The following is a 19,578-nucleotide window of genomic DNA, read 5'->3' as shown; positions in this document are numbered from 1 at the left end:
AGGGAATTTTTAGGTTTATTTTGAAAAAGAAAGCAACTTGCTGAAGTTGACACAAAATCACAGAATATTTCTGCCACCGAACGTGCTTTTTTTCCAGGAGGGGGAGTTCTGTGCAAAAAGTTTCACCCAGTTCTATTGGCAACATTGTCACACACCACAAATTACAAATAGGCGTGGATATAGCAGAGTTGCCAAACAATCTAGATCCTACAATAAACGGTGAGAACAATCTTGGATGAGAAACACATTTTCCAAACCAGATCTGTGCACGGATAACTTGTAAACAAGGCCCAACTTCAGTAAATTACTTGCTACAAAAGGTTTGTCATGTTCTTATAACAGCTTTGTTTATGCAGCCTCAATGAAGACAAAATTTCCACTGGCTGTAATGGAAAATTTGCCACCGTAGGGAGTGGAGGATTAGACCCAGAGACACTTTTTTGATTATTGAACACACATTGGGCCAGAGATTGCGCTTGTTAACAAGATAGCAAATTTATAGTATGCTTCCCACTCTGACAGATCTAGATGTGAAGTTAAATAATGGGGGTCAGTAAGTCAATGGGCCATTGACTTCAAATGTTGCATTGGGGTCGGTGGAATTTTTACCACTAGTTTCAAGGGGCCCATGGTGCTGGGTATAGCTAACCAGGGATCTGATTGTTAATTTGCTTACACCAGTCTAAGGGCCAGATTCAGCTAGTATTCGTCTTGAGTAAAGGTTCCTTAAACTGAGTACACTGAAATCAACGAGACTGACCAAGGACTAAAGTGCTACTAAACTGGAGTCAAGATATCTTGATCTGGACATAAAGCAGGAGTAATTTTATGGAATTTAATAGTTCCACTGAAGTAAAACCAACTTAAGCAAAGCGAATTGGCCTGAAGAGAAAGTCCATTTTGTGTATAAAGGAGAAATCAAACACATCTATATGGACTGGACATTTGCATTCTGATAGCTTTACTCACCTTGAGTATTTAATGTGAGTGTTCCCATTGGTCTCAGTTGGACTACTCATGAACGAGAAACTATTCAACAAAAGTACAAATATCAGTTTGGTCCTCTGCCCCTTTCCAATTTAAAGTGAGCTCTGCCATCCTGTGAATCCAAGGAAAATGACCATCGGTTAGCAGGAGGTATTAAAAATGCTTGCTACGATATATCAGGGTTACCAATGTGATGGCTATTTACTGTATATATTTAATATACTCTTAGTCACAGCTTTAATGTTTGTTCTTTTTTGGTAATCTCAAAGACACATTGTTAAACATTTCTTTATACACTCCAGGTTCAAACTATCAGATCCACATAAATGGTAAATATCTGGTGTTTCCCTGTCATATCAAAGGGTAATAAGTAGATCAAACATTGGCTTTGCGATATGCAAATCACCAAGATCTTTAGACTTTTCTCTATAGACAATAGAGAAATGAAGCCATTTAAATCCAGCTTCTAAATAGCTTCATTTCTCTCTCTAAACAGGACTTCTTAACTAGAAGAATACAATATGAAATGTGTAACTTACTACCTCTAGACATGAAGAACCCCCCCATTAAATGAATTATATTTAAGGTATAGTGAATAATCATCACTGACAAACTTACTGTGCAATAAGCTGTAGGAAACACTGACATCCTGTGGCTGACAAGAAGCCAAGTTTCTTAGCTAATGCTTCTTCTGAGTGATTGATTGGCTCAGGAGATGGGGATGGCATAGACTGTGCCTGTAAAATGCTGCCAGAGGAAGCCCTGTGCAAACCGAGTTTCATTACACCTACAAAACCGAAGAACGAGGCTACACTTTCTTGAGTCCCATTTATTGGCACCTTATCTAGTAACTATGTATATACGGAGAGGGATCTCTCCCATAGTGGTGCCTATCACTTGAACATCTCTGGCTTGGTTTGAATCAGCTCAGTTTGGTAGTGACCAAATGTTCCTGTTTGGTGGCTTATAAGAAATTAGTTTGATAGTCATCTGTCTGGTTCCCAGTGGGACAAATTCTTTTTTTTAAAACTTACTCTTTCAATGTTAAACGAAAGACTTGGTGGGCTAGATCTTCAGCTGATATAAACTGGCATAATTCTGTTCAGAGCTACACTATCTGTGGAGTCATCTTTCTCAGTGTACATATGTAAGCAGGGTCTGAATGAGCTCTCCCCTGACATCTAGTGATGAGCTAGGGGAGAAGATTTCAGGAACCGACCTTGTTTGCATAGACACACCTACTGCGCAGCATGATGGAGCTGCTTTGCCCAAATGCTCACCGTTGGCTGGGGTTGGATCGAAAGTTGCTTTGTTATTGGGGGGGGGGGGGGGGGCAGGGGTAATAAAGGGTTTTTATCCTTGTGTGAATCAAGGGCAGCAGCACTGCTCTGACTGAGGGACTCACCCTCAACTGAACTTCACTCACTAGGCAGGGGGGAGGGGCACCGAAGCTCCGTGGGGATGAGAGAAGGTGGAGGATAAGTGTTTCTTCCTGGTGGTGTGGGCCCTGCCTAAGGGTCCAAGACATGATTTGACCCTCTTCCTCTCCACTGTGCAATGACAGAGAAGATTAAGGCTCTATTGAGAGTCTTTTGTTGTGGATCAGTAGAGGTGAAATCATTGATAACCGGGCCTAAATATCAGACGGTGATGGAACAGTGTCTCTGGTGAAAGAAACTGCCCAGTCTGCACGAGCACTGAGGTTCCCGCATGAACAGCTGAACTCACTGAGCACTGTGTTCAGTGGTGGGACCTCAAGACACTCCAGCGGAAGCAGTAGAGAGGACAATGGTGGAGGGAGTGACAGTGGAGCGCCTGCTGGCAGAGCGAGTGAGCAGCAGTGGAAAGGCTGATGAGCGAACAAGTGGAGGTGGAGCACATGGCCGATGGCAGAGCAAGTGAGCAGCTGATGGCCAAGCGAGTGAGTGAGTGGCAGCAGAGTGACTGACAGTGGACCGAGCCAGAGTGCCTTCTCCCTCCCGTGGGGCGGGGGGGAAGGGGGGGGAGAGGGGAGGTGAACTCATGTGAATGCACCTCTGAACTCTGGATCTTCGCTGACCAAGGACAGCAACTATGAGTGGGGTATGGTGGAGGGAGAGGGGAGTAGAAGGAGCTTTTGTTTATTGGACTTTCTCACTGAAAGGTGAGAACCTGAGGCAAAGAACACGGCCCAATGTACTCTGGGATGGGTGTTTTGCTCATGGTCATGCTTCTGAATCCTGCTTGCAGAGTTTTCCCAAATTAATGCCAGGTTACTTTCCCCTTTTTATTAAAAGTTTCTTTTCTACACACAGACTCAGTGTTTGTGAAAGGGGAAGTATTGCCTCCTAGTGGTACACAGAGGTGGTGTGTAATTTTCCCAGGCTACTGGGTGGGTGCTCAAGCCAGTTCTGTGATGTATTGTTAAAAAGGAACCCCTAGATATTGAGTCTGGCCCTTGTCGCTACTGACTTCACCTGGCAGAAGGGTTATGCATAATCTACAAGAAATATTAAATGGTACATACATTCTGGTGGTGCAGTGTTTTGGGTATTATCCTATAGCAGAATGACATGATGAAGTGTAGGATCTGAAAACTAATACTTCACTGCCTTTTGTAGCATTTTCACCACCACAGAATCTACAACTGCCATTCAATTTTCTGTACATTTGGTAGAATAGGATCCAGATCACCCTACATTTGAGTTCTCCACATAGTCTTTCCACCAGTGTCTGGTAAAATACACTGACAGAGGCAAATTCTCTCTGTGGAGTAACTATTGAAGTCAGGGTTTTAAGCTAATAAACTACTACTGACAGTTTTCCTGTCTTTACTTAGGTTGTGGCTCATTTCCTTTCCCTTTTTGTCTCTCTTCTCTTAAGGAAACAGAACAGCAACTGTCCCTCACTGGCAGTACTGTAACTTTAACTGTCTTGGTCTAAGCTTTCCAAAGATGACATTGTATGGAGCAGCAGTGGCATCTAGTGGCCAGATGTGTTGCTCGCAGAACTAGGAAATTGCTATTGGAATATTTATATCAAAAGCTGCTTTCAAATCAGACTGTCCCTTTCTCCCTCCCCTTCTCCCCCACCAGCTAGCACAGGCTTCCTTCTCAGTGTATGGATGCAGGAGGGCCTGCTCCCTCTTCCCTTGAAACCTGTAGGTGCAACAAAGGGTCTGAGCTCTATACAGAGGACAGGGCAGATTAGCCTGACTATTTTTATTGATTTCAGAGTAGCAGCCGTGTTAGTCTGTATCCGCAAAAAGAAAAGGAGGACTTGTGGCACCTTAGAGACTAACCAATTTATTTGAGCATAAGCTTTCGTGAGCTACAGCTCACTTCATCGGATGCATAAAGTGGAAAGTACAGTGAGGAGATTTTATATACACACAGACCATGAAAAAATATACATTGTAAGGAGAGTGATCACTTAAGATGAGCTATTACCATCAGGAGAGTGGGGTGGGGGGAGAGAAAGCATTTTGAAGTGATAATCAAGGTGGGCCATTTCCAGCACATTTCCAGGAGTTAACAAGAACGTCTGGGGTGGTGGGGGAGGAATAAACAAGGGGAAATAGTTAGTATAATGACTCAACCACTCCCAGTCTCTATTCAAGCCTAAGATAATTGTATCCAATTTGCAAATTAATTCCAATTCAGCAGTCTCTCGTTGGAGTCTGTTTTCGAAGTTTTTTTGTTGAAGGATAGTCACTTTGAGATCAGAAAGCGAGTGTCCAGAGAGATTGAAGTGTTCTCCGACTGGCTTATGAATGTTATAATTTTGACATCTGATTTGTGTCCATTTTTTCTTTTACGCAGAGACTGTCCAGTTTGACCAATGTACATGGCAGAGGGGCATTGCTGGCACATGATGGCATATATCACATTGGTAGATGTGCAGGTGAACGAGCCTCTGATAGTGTGGCTGATGTGATTAGGCCCTATGATGGTGTCCCCTGAATAGATATGTGGGCACAGTTGGCAACGGGCTTTGTTGCAAGGATAGGTTCCTGGGTTAGTGGTTCTGTTGTGTGGTGTGTGGTTGCTGGTGAGTATTTGCTTCAGGTTGGGTGGCTGTCTGTAGGCAAGGACTGGCCTGTCTCCCAAGATTTGTGAGCGTGATGGGTCATCCTTCAGGATAGGTTGTAGATCCTATCAGAGGCTCATTCACCTGCACATCTACCAATGTGATATATGCCATCATGTGCCAGTCATGCCCCTCTGCCATGTATTGAACCTATGTCTCCTGAGTCCTAAGTCACTGCCTTAAGCATAAGGCCATCCTTCCTCTCCTTTGCTATCTGCCTCACACCATTCAGGGGAAACAAAGAGCAGTTCAACTCAAGATGTGCTGTGTTTATACTCCATGCTACGGTTCCACTTGGTGGGGTATGGTTCTGGAAGCAGGAAGGGTAGGGGAAGCCCTGTACTAGTCTGTGGAATCTAGGTTAAGAGGGATAGGAGCCAGAAGTTATTTCATGGACTCTGGGATGGGATCCTCAATTTTTCTCCAGGTGGAAAAATTGAGAGGAAACAGCATATGTTGTATCTCACAGAACTCCTGCTGTCCTATGTGAGTTACTACGTAGGGGAGAATGAGGGTCCTGAGCTTGGAGACTGAGCAGCTCAATTAAGTCTTTTTAGGGTGATGGGGGGGTAGGGGACTGCAGTCAGTAACTTTTTTAAGGGGGAGAAATGATAAAAATGCCCTAGCAAAGAATGCTATGTGTATGGTCCTTGGGGGTGGCTCCCTGGCCCTAGTTCCTTTGTGCCTAAGAATTAGGATTTACCCCTTTTCAAAGCACACTGGAAGGGATCTTGAGAGGTCATCTAACCTAACCCAGCCCCCTGCACTGAGGCAGGACCAAGTAACCTAGACCATCCCGGAGAGGTGTTTGTCCAACATGTTCTTAGAAACCTTGCATGACAGGGGATTCCACGACCTCCCTTGGAAGCCTATTCCAGAGCTTAACTACCCTGTGAGTTCCTAGTAAGATTGAATCAAGGCAGGACTGACTGAGCCCTACATCATCCAATCAGTGGATGAGTAGAAATACGATTTGACTTGCTGTGATTATCCCTTGCAGGTCAGAGCTAAGAGAGAAACCCTCCCTCTTAATGGGTGTTATCTAGTTGAGCACTTCTATGGACTACCCTTGCCACAGTATCTTAGCAGTTTACTACCCTTAATGTTCTTATCTGTGCAACACACCTGAGAGGTAGCAAAGGAAAAATTATCTCCATTTTACAAGTGGGAAACTGAGGCACAGAGAAGCTAAGTAACTTGCTATGGGCTACCCAGGAAATCAGAGCAGGGACTTAGCTCTTCAGAGTACTAGACCAACAAACAAGCCACTGGGCCACCCTTCCTTCTCCTAAGGAGCCACAGGACATCTCAGAGTAGGTATTTCATCACTGTCCTTGTTCCTGCAATGATGTGGCACATGCTGCCTGCCAATTATCCACTTGTCTGATGGGCTGCACCCCAGAGGGGCTGTCTGTAGATCCTGTAAAGGGCTTGAAGCCACTTTGGGATACAAAATGCAATATATATGTCAGGATTACTAATATTGCTTCAGATCTAGCAACTGACACTTTCAGGAAACCTTTTTCTTGTACCTTATGGACTGATTTAAAATGTTCAGTTTCTAAAACGGAAGACAGCTTCAGGTGCATATTTAAACCTTCTTTGTCTATTGGTTTCAGACTTCTTTTGAAATAGAGGGTTAATTCAGGCGAATGCTGGTCTAACTTGTGCTAATCCCAATGCTCACACAAGCACTGGCTTCAATGGAATTGCACCCTCTTACAGTTGCTCTACAATGGGGCCAGACTCCAACTACACATGGTAATATTTGGAGAAATCCACTACACCCATGTCTGAGCTTGCTATCTGTTGGTCTCATTCTGACTGCCAGCAGACGGGTGCCTACCTCTCACTAGTACAATAGCCCAATTTTTAACATCTCCCTTGCCAGTCCCTCCAAACGTTCCATCCAGTGTTGTGACTGACCCCTCTTGAAAATCTGTCTTAATTACTCAGTGTGTCCAAAGGCATATACACCCACCAAGCCTGTCATGGGTGAAATCCTGGCCCCACTGAAGTCAAAGGGGCTTTTGCCATTGCTTCAATGAAGCCAGAATTTCACCCTATATTTGGTTAACTGACATTGGAATTTCATGGGTTGAGGACTTGCAGGATTGGGTCCCACATTGTCCAACAAATGGAGAGAGAGAGGGGATAATTTTTCTTTTTACGGATTTTAAAAAAAACAACCCTAAATGTCCCCTTGTTTCATAGGAAAACATCTCCCAGGGCTAGAGTTGGGAGAATACTGCACAACAGTGTTGGTGAACATTAATTCAGATTCCAAACAGCTGATATGTTTGATCAAGTTCTCCTCCCCCTCACACACACACTTCTTTGTTCACTTTTTTTTCCTGGATGCTTGTGCAAAGGAACTTTTGGAGGAATATTTCAGGAAACACCTGTACTCACATGCAAACCAAGGTATTTATGTATGAATACGGGTATTCATTATGGCCATCTGCTGAGCACTTGAGCAGGAGCCAGCAAATTACACAAGCATGTGGGTAGCCTCTTTGAAGTCCATAGGATAATTCATGTTCCTTAAAGTTAAATAATGCTTTGCCGGATCAGGTGAGAGTTCTCAACTCTTGGCAGGATTGAACTCTGATTTCACCAGAAGCGGGAGAGTTCACAGGAGAACTCTTCTTTATAAAACATCAAGCGTGAAGCCAGGGTACAGAAGTGAAGTGAAGTAAGCCACAAGGAGCTGCTTTCCTAGCCTCCCACAGCTCCCCTTGTCTGCTAACAGCCCCGCTCTCTTCCAGGGCAAGGGGCACTCTGCTTCTCCAGCTAGATCAGTGCAGTAAGAGCACCTCCTTCTACTTCCAGTCTAACGGAACCACCATTGGACAGAGAAGTAAGTAGCGAAATGACTGAAAAGAGTTGACTTGCCAAGTGGAAACGCATCCAGATGGGTTTTTCTTGTATTCATCTTAAATTGAAAGAGAAGCTGGACAAAAGGGCCAAGTAGTATTTTAAGCATTTAAGAAAAAATAGAAGCTTAGAATGGCAGGTGTTGCTTATACCGTGAACTCATGAAGATAATGTCCAAAGCTTCCTCCGTAACATCTCCAAGAGCCAAACAAAAGGGAAGGAAACTGTAAAAAACAATAAAGCCTCTTTTGGGGAGTCTGAAAGAGTGATAGACTCTTCCTGAGGTGGCAGTGAAAGGCATCTGTATGGAGGAACTGTGAATATGAAGTGGCCATAATCCAGTGCAGACCAACAGTAGCCTGACCATAGGAGTCTTACCAGTGTCTTTAAGGAGAATTGAATCTGGTCCATGGTCTTACAGTTCTACATATGAATACTGATGGTGGTTTGTACAGCAACAACTCATTGGAGCTCCAGACAAAGACCAAGACCTCATTGCCCTGGGCTCGGTACAAACACTGAACAAAAAGATGACACCTGCCCCAAAGGGAAACAATCTAAATATTGTCTACTTGCCAGGAATTTTCCAGCATTCCTGTCACTCTCCATTGTAATTTCATTATGTTCTAGCCAATGCTGTGACTCCAGGAGCTTTCTTGGCTAGCTCCTGGAGTTATTTCTGAAATAACTAATATTGCTTTCTGTGTCTCTTTAAGAAAAGAACCAATTTAGTTATTGTTTATATTGCAGCAGCATCTAGAGGCCCAGATCATAGAGCAGGACCCCAATACTCTAGGCACTGGACAAACGTAACCAAAATCCCTGTGCTGAAGAGCTTAAGGCAAGAGACAACAGATGGATTCAGGTATACAGGGCAGCATAATGGAACAATTCTGGTCTGCATGATAGGAGGTGGATCTGGGTTCTTTGCAAGGACGCCTATAAAAGGGTTCTAAGAGACCAGCACAGAAGCTCAGTCTTTCTGCTTCGGTATTTGATGCAAAATACAGTAGCATGTTTCATTGCAAATGTCGTCTTTATCAATCAGCATCTAATAAAATGAAATTTATACAGTTAAAAGACAGCAGCTGTTTTAATATTTATGCACTACCATTGTAATACTGTTTACTTGACCTTTCTCAGGCAGTTTATTATGCATCATTAAAAGCTCCTCCAGCAATGCTTTCAGCATAACTAAATGCTGTTAGTGTAATAAACTCAAGTCAATAATTAAAATATTTTCACACTGAAGTACACTCTAAGCATTGGATTCAAATAAAACCCATGATCAAAAAAGATAGGTCCTAAAATACAGCCCAGTAAAGCTGCTACCACGGAGGTGCCCCTCCCCCCCACCGCCCATTTGGGTGGGTGCACCTGTCACTGGCTTCTATCGCTATTGTGCCCATTGGCTCGAGGGATAAATATAGCTCACAGTCCGTTTCTGTCTTGAGACAGTGGATGCAATTTTAATAAGAACTAACAAATTTCCATCTCCTTCTTCTGGCTTTTTCTTTGCACCATCTTAGTCAATAGGGAAGGCCGCGTGGCCTAGTGAACAGAACTCTGGGCTGGGAAAGAAGGTCTGAATTCAATTCCCAGCCCTGCCACTGACCTGCATAGTGATCCTGAGCAAGTCCTTTTGTCTCTGTTCCTTCGCCCTTATGGATCAGGCTCTCTGGCTGGACTACACTTCCCAAGATGCACCATGGCCTCACCTGTGGCTGAACTGGTATGGTGCATCATGGGAATCCCATGACCTGAGAATGTCTGAAAACATCTGCTCAATGTGCAGCAGCAGTCAATAAAAGCTAACAGAATGCTAGGAACCATTAGGAAAGGGATAGATAATAAAACAGAAAATATTATGATGTCACTATATAAATCTATGGTACACCTAGATCCTGAATATTGTGCGCAGGTCTGGTTGTCCCATCTCAAAAAATATATTGGAATTGGAAAATAATTGAAAAGGGCAACAAAAATGAAGAGGGGTATGGAACAGCTTCCATCTGAGGAGAGATTTAAAAGACTGGGACTGTTCAGCTTAGAAAAGACTAAGGGGGGATATGAGACATCTATGAGATCATGAATGGTGCAGAGAAAGTGAATAGGGACATGTTATTTACCCCTTCTCATAACACAAGAACCAAGGGTCACCCGATGAAATTTATAGGCAGCATATTTAAAACAAACATAAGGAAATACTTCTTCACACAACACATAGTCAACCTGTAGACCTTGTTGTCAGGGGACCTTGCGAAGGCCAAAAGTATAACTGGGTTCAAAAAGAATTAGGTACGTTCATGGAGGATAGGTCCATCACTGGCTATTACCCAGGATGGTCAAGGATTCAACCCTATGCTCTGGGTTTCCCTAAACCTCTGACTGTCAGAAGCTGGGACTGGATGACAGGGGATGGATCATTTGATAAATTGCCCTGTTCTGTTCATTCACGCTGAAGCATGTGGCACTGGCCATTGTCAGAAGATGGGATACTGTCATAGCTGGACTACTGGTCTGAGGCAGTGTGCCCATTCTTATGTTCTTATGACACACTGTAAGAGAGATTGTCCGGCTGTGGAGCCCAGCCCATGATGGAGAACTGGGAGCATGAGGCACTGCGGAAGCTAAGGGAAATGCAGTTCAGTGTTGAATTAAGCCAATGTGTTTTGTTTTGATCATAAGTGTTTGAAATAAAAATGTTCAGAACCTCCTTTTCCATGACAAACTGACATTTTGTCCCAATCTGGGGTAAAAGCAAACATCAGAATTTCCTGTGGGATGGAAATTCCATTTTTTTTACCAGCTCTAGTGAATACTTAGACCCTATTGAGTATTCATGGAAATGTTCAGAAGTCCCACGACTTCCAGAAATTGTAGTGAACAATGATTATTCACATGAAAACCAGTAGGGCTCTGCATACTACTGTCTGGCTCTAGGGGTGCCGCTGGGACATGACAAATAATTACACCTTGGACCTACTTATTCATGAGTCTCCTGTTACTGACACCCCTTTGAAAGAAAATGTATGTAGTGAAAAGTAGCTGTATTATCTAAGACTTCAGAAAATAATTGCCTTTACTTGCAGTCGAAAAAGCCAAAGGGCTCAATCCAAGACAATGATGCACTGTTTCCAGCAGATGGAGATAGAGAACTTCCAAAAAACCACACAGACATTACTGCGTGCTTTGCCCCTTTTGTCTTAGTAGTTTCTATGTACAGAAAGAACATCCTGGATCACCACTGAACTAACTAGAATTCAGTTTCAATGCTCCCATTATTAGGCAATTCCTTGGTTCATAAACCATTTGCTTGGTTCCTCTGGAGTTCTGCTTTTATCCCTTAGAAGGTCACCCCTGCAACACAGCCGGAAAGAAAGCAAAGCAAAGCTGCAGATATTCCATATGCTGAAGACTTGCTACTGTAGGTCTCCAAGCTATATTATCAGGATCACATCCCTGTTTCCTTCCCTTCTTTATGTGTGGTGCTGGTCTAGGTCCTCAAACGGAGGAAATCAGCAGAGCACTATTGACTGCAATCTCATTCATTTGCACAATGAGAGCTGGGCAAAATGATTCGGTTGAATAATAAATTAGCCGTAAAACTCAGTTTCAAAGAGACCTAAATGATTTGTGAATTTGGTGCATATTTTCAGATGAATAAAAAAAGGGGGTTCAAAAAAATTGAAACAGTGTGTTCTGTCATTTTTTAAAATCCCATTTTGAAACGGCCTAAAACAAAACAAAAATCGTTTGAGGAGAAACTGCAAAAAATCAGTTTTGGTTTGAAATGAACCACATTGTCTCCATATTTTTCTTTTGGCCACTGAACAGAAAAATCAATTATTCACTCAGCTCTTTGCACGGTGCCTCGGACAAACTGAAGATGTCTTGGACCAGGAAAGTTTACGGTCCCAGGCCCCAACCCTGCAGTGTACAAATTCCTGCCCTTCTGCAGAGCCCCATTTGACTTCAATATAAACTCATTCGTCCTGCACCCATCCTTGTTTTATTTAGACTTCAGTGGGGCTCTGCATGTTCTCCACCCACAAAATGTCCATTGCAGGATCAAGATCTGTGACTTATACCTATGCAACTTTAAGGTATGTTCTAAGTTCTGAACTGATCCTTACTCCATCGCCACCTTTTCAGTTTCATTTTGGGGGAAGAAACTAGGGAATTGGAGCTAGGGTGCAACTGGATTGCATTGGTTACCTTCATCCCTGTGTAGTTTTTTTTATTCATTTCTTTACATTTTTGCCTAAAAATAAATTTTTAGCTAGAGTTGAAAGAGAGTCTTCAAGTAAACCTAAATGTCTTGGAAAAAAATATGGCACTAAATTCTGAACTCAGTTGACACCAGCATAAATTGTCATGTGAAGTCAGTCCAGATTTATGCCAGTGTAAACAAATTCAGAGTCTGGGACCTAGTGTTTATCAAGTTTTTACTGATGCTAGTAGTAATATCAAAATGGAAATATTTGTATTTTTGTTGGAAGGGAGCACTTTGCCTCTGGCCTAAATAAAGAATGTCAGACTAGGGAAAGAAATCAAGTAAGAAATCAAGGTTTTCATCTCAGACCCGCCCTCAAATATCTTCTCTATTTTCTTGCTGTAGACCATGATTTGAGAGTCTTCAAAATATACCAGTGGTCATCTACAGTGGTCCTCCTTTAGCCATATAGGAAGCTGTTTCACAGAGCCCTTGTGTCTGACAGTAAGTATTTCACTCCAATCATTACAACAGGTAAAAACTTTCTGAACACAAGTTGTGGGGTTTTGATTTGCTTGGTTTGTCAAATGGCCTTTCAAAAAATAGAGGAGGAAGGGAGGACCTGTGAGTGTGATTTCCCTATTAGTTCAAAACGAAAATCTTTCAAACTGAGGGGGAAAAAAGGGAATTTATTTAATAAGAGAAATGTTGTCAAATGACATTTCCTGGCAGAAAACATTCATTTGATGCAACCCCATTTTTTACCAAATGCTTTTCCCCAGAAGACATCAGCCAGTTGTATCTCAAACGCTTCAAAATGAAAACAGCCTCCAAACTTTTGGGAAATCTTTCCTTTTTCAGCTAGTTCTTACCAGTCATACTAGAATTCATGGACCAGGTCATCAGCTTATGCAAAGTGAGGTAGTCCCATTCATTATGGCAATTTAAACCTGCTAGGGCTCTGGCCCCATCCATCAAAATCTATTTTCCAGATGTTGTAAAGCTGCAAGTAAATATGATGTATAATTATGTAAAAGTGCTCATAAAATGTAGACAGGCAGGGAATAGCTAGTACATGTAGCTCATTAGATAATGTGGGTTTTCTATTCTAATGATTATAGTCATAGTGACAAGAATTGCTAAGGATGAGCTGAACATAAAAACATCTGGAGGTGGTTCAATTAAGCACCCAAATGTTTAGATCTTTATCAACCACTTGTGCTATTTGCTGCATAATACAATCATATCTGGATAATTCTAATTTCCTTGAAGGACAAACTGGCGTCGACATGAGTTTTCAGGACAGAAGTATAAAGATGGTGCCTTTTGACCATTCAGCCAGTGTTTGCCATCGCTACGCACCATTCCCAACAACATTTTTCCAAGACTGACACTGAATTTAGGAACAGTAGCTTCTACATGATGGATCAGACAAAACCAGGAAAAGAGTAGAGGGGCCTCAGTGTGCCGGGAAGAGGAGCCACATGGCCCAAAGGCTGGGAGACTCACATGTCAAAAGGAGGACACATAGGGTAGTGTGGTGGTTGGAGACTCCCTTCTGTGGGGGGGACAGAGGTATCCATCTGCCGGCTTGACTTGACATCCCAAGAGCGCCAGATTCACTTGCAAGGTCATTGACGGGTTGAAATATCCAAAAGAACTCCAAGAGTTCTATAATATTAGATCATCAGGGCACAAAAGACAACACAAGAAATGCTTTTCTCTCCTAATTGCAATGCATTGTACTCAGGAATTGGTCAGAAGGCTAGTGTTGTATTCCTAGAGTTGCACAAGATGGTGACATAGAAATCTTTATCTCATTGCCAGACACTATTGATTTGAATGTTTGTGAACCTCCATGTGTCAGGCTGTCTCAGGTTATTTTTTCAGTTCACGTTGGAAGGCCGGCTTCTGAATTCCCATAGAATCAGAAGACTGAAAGAACTATGTATAGCGCACCAGTCATTTACTATCAGTCATGTATAGAGCACAGCTGGTCGGGAACTGTTTATTTTTCTGCAGAAAATGTTGATGAAAACAAAAGAATTGTTTCCCTTCACATTCTTCACGGTAAACTTCAGATTTCTGGCAACACTTCAAAACCCAAAATATTTCTCCCAAAATATTTCAATGTGGAAACTGGTACTGGAGTGCCTCAAACCTAAACAAAAAATGTTTGGATTGTCAACCCAAATCATAAGGTTTCATTTCAGGTCAGTTTGACATTAATCTCTGTGTACCTGAACTGTCATGGTGCCTTATGGGAGCTGTAGTCCAGGTGTTTATGCCCCCATTCTTCTTCATAGGGTGGGATCCCTGGTTCGGCTACATCTCCCATGATGCACAATGGTTTCCCCCTCTTGGTTAGGGAGACATCATGGAAGGAAAACATCTGGATCCAAAATGTTTTAACCAGTGCTACTCTTGTATCTTGGAATAGTCCCTTTTATTTTCCTGTGATTTTTTTCTGAAATATTTACCCACAGAAGCTCAAACTACAGGTCCCCCCTCATTCAGAGGTCCAGGAATGAGTGGGCTTTGTGCCAGGCAACACAACAAGACTGGCACAAAGGAGGCAGCAAGTGATTTGCTAAAGCAAAGCCTTAATATACTCCCGCGCCTGCAAAAAACACTGCACAACTTCAAATTCAGAAAGCCATTGTGTTGACCTGATCAGATTAGGGGCCTGCTTTCAGATTTCCACCCAAAACTGTTAATTTGACATTTGTACTGATTTTAAAACCCAGCCCACACACAGTGTCACCGCTGAGTGTTCTAACCACTAAACCCGCTTGCTCACAACCTCCCCAAACGATAAAAGGACACTTCTGGAGATGAAAAAGACAATGATCTTCCTGAACTGAAAATCCCAGCATTCTAGGCCAAGTTGCCATAGGAACATTAATCTGATTTTGTACTTCCTACAGCACTGTTAATTAGTTATCTAATATTAATTATAGTAATTACATACACACCTAGCTGTAGCACTATTAAATAGTTGATTGGAGGGAAAAAAGAAATGGATCAAGATGTTCCTGATGTAGAACCACTAATCAGCTAACAGCTGCTGTTCACAGAGCTGCTAGTTAACACTTGAAATACTGTACAAAGGGATGAATCTAAAACTCCAGCTAATGAAACTTTTTCAAGTCCTGCTAAACAAATGTAGTATGTTTAGTGTGTTTTCCTTTATCTCCTAACATAACTAGGCATCTGAACAGAATACTAATTTGACCCAGCAGCAGTATTGGAAAGCATCAAAGGGATGGCACGAGGACACACCAAAAAGGAAAAGACAGGATATTTTTTTAGAAGAGGAAATAAGTCTGGAAAGACTCAGTTAATATATTTTATTTAAAAATGGAAATAAAAAGTCATTAAAATGATAGGTTTCAGAGGAACAGCCGTGTTAGTCTGTATTCGCAAAAAGAAAAGGAGTACTTGTGGCACCTTAGAGACTTTGGTTAGTCTCTAAGGTGCCACAAGTACTCCTTTTCTTTTTATTAAAATGATATTGTTCCCAATGAGTGTGTAGCTTTAACATCTCCCTTATCTCCTCCTGGAGTGGATGACATGTGTGGAACTTTGGACTGATGTGGCTTAATTCAAGGAATACTAGGTGGTGAGTTAGTTAGAGGAAAGGACTGGAAGTTGATGAACACCACATTAGGTGTACTGCAGTAGTGTCTAGTAGCCTCCGTCGTGGACCAGGACCCTGCTGTGCTAGGTGCTGCACACACAAAAAATGGCTTCTGCCACTAAAGAGCTTATAGTTTAAGAACTCTATGTTCTGATCCTGTCGGTCCCATATAATTACAGTATGGCCTTGAGATCTTACTACCTACTACCTTATAATTGCTGGCACTATACATATCCCACTATTGCAGTGTCCCTCCCCCCCACACACACACTCTGTGTCCTCTTCACTTGTTTTTACTACTTTTTAACCTCTCTCTCTCAAAATGGGATTTCCATTATGTCAGTGACAGGGTCTCTGTGGTGGGGGGAGGCCCCCTTGAGTGCCCACCACCACCATTTGGGTTGCTTCTCTAGCACTCACAGAGTCCTTCCTCTGCTTCTGCATACAAGAGTTTCTCCAAACAATCAAAGAATCATAGAATATCAGGGTTGGAAGGGACCTCAGGAGGTCATCTAGTCCAACCCCCTGCTCAAAGCAGGACCAATCCCCAATTAAATCATCCCAGCCAGGGCTTTGTCAAGCCTGACCTTAAAAACTTCTAAGGAAGGAGATTCTACCACCTCCCTAGGTAACGCATTCCAGTGTTTCACCACTCTCCTAGTGAAAAAGTTTTTCCTAATATCCAACCTAAACCTCCCCCACTGCAACTTGAGACCATTACTCCTCGTCCTATCCTCTTCTACCACTGAGAATAGTCTAGAACCATCCTCTCTGGAACCACCTCTCAGGTAGTTGAAAGCAGCTATCAAATCCCCCCTCATTCTTCTCTTCTGCAGACTAAACAATCTCAGTTCCCTCAGCCTCTCCTCATAAGTCATGTGTTCCAGACCCCTAATCATTTTTGTTGCCCTTCGCTGGACTCTCTCCAATTTATCCACATCCTTCTTGTAGTGTGGGGCCCAAAACTGGACACAGTACTCCAGATGAGGCCTCACCAATGTCGAATAGAGGGGAACAATCACGTCCCTCGATCTGCTCGCTATGCCCCTACTTATACATCCCAAAATGCCATTGGCCTTCTTGGCAACAAGGGCACACTGCTGACTCATATCCAGCTTCTCGTCCACTGTCACCCCTAGGTCCTTTTCCGCAGAGCTGCTGCCTAGCCATTCAGTCCCTAGTCTGTAGCTGTGCATTGGGTTCTTCCGTCCGAAGTGCAGGACCCTGCACTTATCCTTATTGAACCTCAACAGATTTCTTTTGGCCCAATCCTCCAATTTGTCTAGGTCCCTCTGTATCCTATCCCTGCCCTCCAGTATATCTACCACTCCTCCCAGTTTAGTATCATCCGCAAATTTGCTGAGAGTGCAATCCACACCATCCTCCAGATCATTTATGAAGATATTGAACAAAACCGGCCCCAGGACCGACCCTTGGGGCACTCCACTTGATACCGGCTGCCATCTAGACATGGAGCCATTGATCACGACCTGTTGAGCCCGACAATCTAGCCAACTTTCTACCCACCTTATAGTGCATTCATCCAGCCCATACTTCTTTAACTTGCTGACAAGAATACTGTGGGAGACCATGTCAAAAGCTTTGCTAAAGTCAAGAAACAATACAACCACTGCTTTCCCTTCATCCACAGAACCAGTAATCTCATTATAGAAGGCGATTAGATTAGTCAGGCATGACCTTCCCTTGGTGAATCCATGCTGACTGGTCCTTGCTCTCTTCGTTTCCAAGGACAGGGATAATCAAAGTTAAAAAAGAAGAGGTGGTCAACCTCTTAAGCAGTCTCTCTGTTACCCCTTTGGGACAGGTTACCACACATCTGTGTTTGCCTAGACATTGCCTCATTTTTGACATTGCCTCATTGCTTCCTTTCTCTGTCTGGGTGGCATTTTCAAATAACAGGCAATGTCCAGGGGTTCTGCAGAGCAGACAAGCTGCAGCTCGGAAAGAGCCCAGGTGGTTCTCTTCCCTATTGGCCATTCCCCTGCATCTGTATCTGATTGGTCCAATCCCCTGCAATCCACAGCTGCTGGATCCCACCCACCGAGGCCCCAGCTCTCAGCCCTGGGGAGGGGGTCCCACAAGAAGGCGCTGACTGACGGCTGCCGTTGCATCCTGGGCTTGTGCCAGCTGCCCAGCCACTGTGACAGGGAGCGACATTGCGCCCTCCCTGCAGTGAGTACCCCCATTGCAGGTAACCCCTCCAGCACCCCCAAAGGTACCCCTCCCCAGGCCCCTTCCCCCTTCTTTCCTCCCCCACAGCTTTCCCTCTCCCTCCTTCAGTGTCCTCTTTTTGTGAACCTGAAATATGGTAACCCCAAAGTTTGTTGCTCAGCTTATCTGTAGGCTAGTGTCTTTGTTGGGGTTAGGGTCCATCTTTAGGCCCCCTCCTTTTGGTAACCCCCATTCTGTACCTGCTCCCTGCAGTCTCAAGGATCGCAGGGTCCATGACTTTCTTTCTTGCCTGTGATCTATCCCTCTAGCCAGCAGTCTCTGAGGCACAGCAGTCTTCCCCTGATTGCCACCCCTTCTTGTGGCAGGCTTTCCCATTTTAAGCTTCTTCCCTCCAGGCACAGCAAGCCTTGCTGGAGAGTCTGGTTAGTGCTGGCTGAGCCCAGAAGAGCTTCTTAGCTTCCTCTCTACTAGGGCAAGGGCAAACCCCCTCACAATAATCTTGGTATCTGGTGCATTTTGCCTCAGTTTCCCCTCCTTCCCAGCCCCAGACACTCTTGGATGTGCCAATTTCAGTGCGTCTCAATGACTTAGCCATCCAGAAACACATAATGTCCACTGTGACACTGGCAGACCAAGTGCCAGCTCACGCCAAGGCCCCCAGGCCTCAACTGAATACTGACAAACGCACAGGTAGAAACCAGTCTGGCTCATGTGCGTTAGCCTTGTTAAAATGGATGTTAGGTTTATAAGCATGTGTTTAGTGTTTATACTTCATGAAATGCTTGTACGATGCTATATGTAAAAATGAGGCAATCTCACTTAAAATATCTGTATCACATGTTATAAGGTAGCATTTAAATGTTTGCTCTGTAATTGTAAAAGTGTTTGCCCCAAAACTTTAAATCCCCACAGAGACATGCCAGCGCAAACCGTTTCTGGGAGTGGCGTTGGGCCAGGGTAGGCAGGCAGCCTTCCTGAGCCCCGCTGCACCGCCGACCAGGAGCTGCTTGTGGTAAGCACCTCCTGGCTGGAGTCTGCACCTCGCACCCCCTCCTGCACACCAACCCCCTGCCCCAGGCTCAGCCTGGAGCCCCCTCCTACACTCCAAACCCCTCGGCCCCAGCCCAGAGCCCGCACTCCCTCCTGCACCCCACCCCCCTGCCCCAGCCTGGTGAAAGTGAGTGAGGGTGGGGGAGAGCAAGCGACCGAGGTAGGGGGAAATGGAATGAGCGGGGTGGGGCCTCAGGGAAGGGGCGGGGTAGTTCCTGGATTGATCTTTAAATTCAAAAAGTGATCGTGTGTGTAAAAAGTTTGGAGACCACTGCTCTAGGGGAATAAAAATCCCTGTCAGGAGGAGACCGGGATCTGGTTTACACTACAGACCAATATTGGTATAAGTAGGTCACTCAGCAGTGTAAACAGCACTATGTTGGCGGGAGAGCTTAACCTGTCAACACAGCTCCTGCCTCTCAGGGAGGTGGATTCACTACGCCAATGGGAAAGCTCTCTCCCATCACACAGAATGTCTCATGAAAGAGCCACAGCAGCACAGCGGCATTGGTGATCTCTATGCTGCTTAGACTTTGGGAGGCAAAGA

The 19,578-nt window shown here is 43.9% G+C and overlaps 1 long non-coding RNA gene across 1 annotated transcript in view; it reads right to left on the bottom strand.

Moving 5' to 3' along the window:
- LOC125630860 (uncharacterized) overlaps positions 1-19,578 on the bottom strand; it is a 57,154-nt gene that overhangs the window by 16,054 nt on the left and 21,522 nt on the right. Inside the window, exon 2 of the long non-coding RNA XR_007354806.1 lies at positions 970-1,099. This is a non-coding gene — a long non-coding RNA (uncharacterized LOC125630860). The remainder of the gene's footprint in view (positions 1-969; positions 1,100-19,578) is intronic.

The sequence above is a fragment of the Caretta caretta genome, chromosome 1, assembly GCF_965140235.1.
Source record: "Caretta caretta isolate rCarCar2 chromosome 1, rCarCar1.hap1, whole genome shotgun sequence".
In the NCBI taxonomy this organism is placed as follows: domain Eukaryota; kingdom Metazoa; phylum Chordata; order Testudines; family Cheloniidae; genus Caretta; species Caretta caretta.
Note: the sequence above shows the minus strand (reverse complement) of the source record. Positions and strands in the feature narration are given on the sequence as shown.